The sequence below is a fragment of the Cervus canadensis genome, chromosome 14, assembly GCF_019320065.1.
Source record: "Cervus canadensis isolate Bull #8, Minnesota chromosome 14, ASM1932006v1, whole genome shotgun sequence".
Taxonomy (NCBI): Eukaryota; Metazoa; Chordata; class Mammalia; order Artiodactyla; family Cervidae; genus Cervus; species Cervus canadensis.
This window is the reverse complement of record NC_057399.1, coordinates 16284089-16288211: the sequence shown is the minus strand read 5'-3', so window position 1 is coordinate 16288211 and position 4123 is coordinate 16284089. Positions and strand designations below refer to the sequence as shown.

The 4123-nt window shown below is 36.6% G+C and overlaps 1 non-coding gene across 1 annotated transcript; it reads right to left on the bottom strand.

Moving 5' to 3' along the window:
- Nucleotides 1–1267: 1267 nt before the first annotated feature.
- TRNAC-ACA lies at nt 1268–1339 on the bottom strand. Its single transcript has one exon. It is a non-coding gene; the product is annotated as a tRNA-Cys (tRNA).
- Between the last annotated feature and the right edge of the window lie 2784 nt (nt 1340–4123).

Genomic DNA, 4123 nt, shown 5'->3' with positions numbered 1-4123 from the left:
TCATGATAAAAGCTCTCAACAAAGTAGGTATGAAAGGAATATACCTCAACATAAGAAAGGGAAAAAAGGACAAACTCACAGCTAACATCATGCTCAATGGTGAAAGGCTGAAAGCATTCCCTCTGATACCAGGAATAAGACATTTAAAGCCCATTTTCATCACTTTTATTCAACATAGTATTGGAAGTCTTAGCTAGAGCAATAAAAGGCATACAAATTGAAAAAGAAGTAAAATTGCCTATATTTGCAAATAACATAATCTTTTAGAAAATCTTAAAGACTTCTCCTAAAACTACTAGAAATAATAAATAAATTAGGTAAAGTGCAGGATACAAGATTAATATACAGGGAAGTTCCCTGGTGGCCCAGTGGTTAGGAATCCACCTTCCAATGCAGGGGACACAGGTTTGATCCCTGGTTGGGGAACTAAGATCCCATGTGCTGCAGGACAACTAAGCCCACACGCTGCATTTAAGTGGACTAAAATGCCCATATTACCCAAAGCCATCTATAGATGCAATGTAATTCTTATAAAAATTCCAATGGCATTTTTACACAGAAAGAGAACAATCCCAAAATTCATATGGAACCACAAAAGACCCCAAATATCCAAAACAATTTGTAGAAATAACAAAGCTGTAGGCATCATACTTCCTAATTTTGATCTACACTACAAAGCTATATCAATCAAAATAGTATGGCATTGGCATAAAAGTCAACACCAATGTGGCGTTAGTGGTAGAGAATCTGGCTGCCAATGAGGGAGATGCAAGAGATGCAGGTTCAATCCCTGGGTTGGGAAGATCCCTTAGAGAGGGAAATGTCAACCCATTCCAGTATTCTTTCATGGAGAATCTCATGAACAAAGGAGCTTGGGGTCCATGGGGTTATAAATAGTTGGACAAGACTGAGCACACACATGCACACTGGCTTAAAAACAGACACGTAGGTCAAAGGAACAAAGATAAGAACCCAGAAATAAAACTTTGATTTATATGGCCAACTAATATTTGACAAGGGAGCCAAAACTCAATACAAAAAGGATAGTCTCTTAAATAAATCATGTTGGGAAAATTGGATAACCACATGCACAAGAATAAAATTAGACCCCTTTCTTACATACCTCACAAAAAGCTGAAAGTGAAGTGGCTCAGTCATGTCTGACTCTTTGTGACCCCATGGGCTGTAGTCTACCAGGCTCCTCCATCCATGGGATTTTCCACGAAAGAATACTGGAGTGGGTTGCCATTTCCTTCTCCAGGAGATCTTCCCAACCCAGGGATTGAACCTGGGTCTCCCGCATTGTAGGCAGACGCTTTACCATCTGAGCCACCAGGGAAGTCACAAAAAGTTGGAAATGTACTAAATATTTAAACATAAAAAATGAAACTGTAACAGCCCTAGAGGAAAACATAGGAACAAATCTGCTGACATTGGTCTTGGCAAAAGCTTTTTTGGATATGACACCAAAAGCACAAGCAACAAAGGCAAAAATTAGTAAGTGGGACTATACCACCCTAAAAAGCTTCTGCATAACAAAAGAAATGATTAACAAAATGAAAATGCAACATAAGATATGGGAGAAAATATTTACAAATCACGTATCTGATAAGAAGCTAATATAAAAATATGAACTCATACAACTCAATAGAAAAAAAAAAACTAGGCAGAGGAATTGAACAGACATTTTTAAAAGATGAACTGACAAATGATATATGTTCACTACAGTATTACTTACAATATCTGAGATATGGAAAAAACCTAAGTGCTCATCACTGGAAAAACTGATAAAGAAGTCGTGGTCTGTATGTACAATGGAATATAATTCAGCCATGTAAAAGAAGGAAATCCTGCCATATGCAACAACATGGATGGACCTTGAAGGCATTATGCTGAGTGAAATAAGCCAGACAGAGAAAGATAAGCACCATATGATATCATTTATAAGTGGAATCTAAAGAAGTTGAAACCACGGAAACAATGAGTAGAATGATGTTTACCAGAGGTTAGAAATGGGGGAAATGGTGAAATGTTACTCAAAAGTGATAAGAAGAATAATGTGCAGCATGTTGATTATTATAATAATACTATATTATATACTAGAGAATTGTCAAATGAGTTTCTTTAGTGTTCTCACTACAAAAAATAAACAGTAATTACATGAGATGATTGCAATGTTTGCTAACACTATGGTGGGAATAATTTTGCAATATATATCAAGTCAGCACATAGTACTTACTCTTACAGAATGTTATATATCTCAGTAGAGCTATCAAAAACTAGCAGTTCTACTTACCCAAATCACTTAATACACCTCAAATAACTGTCATCTACACACACTCACCCAAAAAATGTTTTCATAAAAATAGCAATCCTTACTCCTGGGCAGACGCCCAGAGAAAACCATAATTCAAAAGGATACATGCATCCCAATGTTCATTGCAGCACTATTTACAATAGGTAGACATGGAAGCAGCCTAAATGTCTATCAACAGAAGAATAAAGAAGATGTGGTATATATATACAATGGAATATTACTCAGCCATAAAAAGCAAAATAATGCCATGTGCAGCAAGATGGGTGAGCCTAGAGATTGTCATACTGAGTGAAGTAAGTCAGGCACAGAAAAACAAATGTCATATGCTGTTAACTTATATATGGAATCTTAGGGGGAAAAAAGGGTACCAATGAACTTATTGACAAAGCAGAAGTAGAGTCACAGATATAGAAAATAAACTTATGGTTACCAGGGGATGAGGTGGGGAGCAATTGAGTGGGAAGAAGACTGGGATCGACATTTATACAGTACTATAAATAAAACATAACTAATAAGGACCTACTGAACAGTACTACTCAATAGTCTCTAATGCCCTATATGAGAAAGGAACCTGAAAAGACTGGATATATGTATTTGTACAACTGACCCTGCTGAACACCTGAAGATAACACAACATTATAAATCAACTATACTCCAGTAACTTTTTTAAAGAAAACCTCACACATATCTTTGTATTAATTTGCCAGAGCTACCATCACAAAGTTACATAAAGTAACTGGCTTAAACCACAGAAATTTATTTTCTTGCTTTTTGGAGAAATTTATTTTCTCACAATTCAGAGGCCGGAAGTTGATAATTAATCTCGGCATTTGGAGTAGTTTACAATGTGTCATGCATCCACTTATTAAAATGGTTTGGTTAACTTTTCAACTGGCATGAGGATGGCCTTAAGACTTGTTTAGTAAGTACTAGTAACATAAATTTTATTTTTGTGAATCGCTATAGCTTATCATGACTTTGTCCACATCAGTGGCTGTTTATTGGCAGGAAAATGACCGTCCTAATGCAGCATTAGGCTCTGCAGGAAGCAGACACAGCTAATGGCAATATAACATTATAGGAAGAGATACAGTATAATCTAAAAACTTCTAAAATTTTTCATGTATGGATTTTTTTTTCTATATTTTACTACATTTCTCAACAAGTTCTGCAAGGTAAAAGACCAACACTTCAAAAAGCTGAGTGCTCTAATTCTAGAAAATACTAGATTTATATTATTCGATTTCTTGCTTCAGTTACAACACGACCAGTTTCAGCTCCAACATTAAAGAGCTTTGAAGTTGCCATTCTCATCTTTACAATGAGAAAAGGAGCTCAACAAACTGAAAACTGATGACTTTCCTTGGGCCCATCAGAGAAGAGAAGTTGTAAGGCCAACCACCAACAATGAAATCTGCAGAGACACGCAAGATGAATAAAGAATGTCAGCCAAGATCTCCTGAACCAGAGTAGAAGCTGCTAAAGCTATCAACCGGTAGGAACACTGATTGGTAGTTTAGACAAAACTGTGGAAGCTGCCTGGGGACTAGCGTGAAAATGACAAAACCCGAAGTCCACAGTCTTGGGGTACCCTCACACGTACGTGGGGTTTGTCTCCAGGAACTCCACCAGATTCCTAGAGTGAAGGGCCAAGAAAGAGCCCCTTCCACTTCTGGCAACAGTGGAGAAAAGCAACCATAATCAAATACACCAAAGGGATTCTCCAGGGGAAAAAATCTACTGTATTAACTAGTGTTAATTATTATTAATTAGTAACAATTATTAACTACTATATTTACTGTCTTT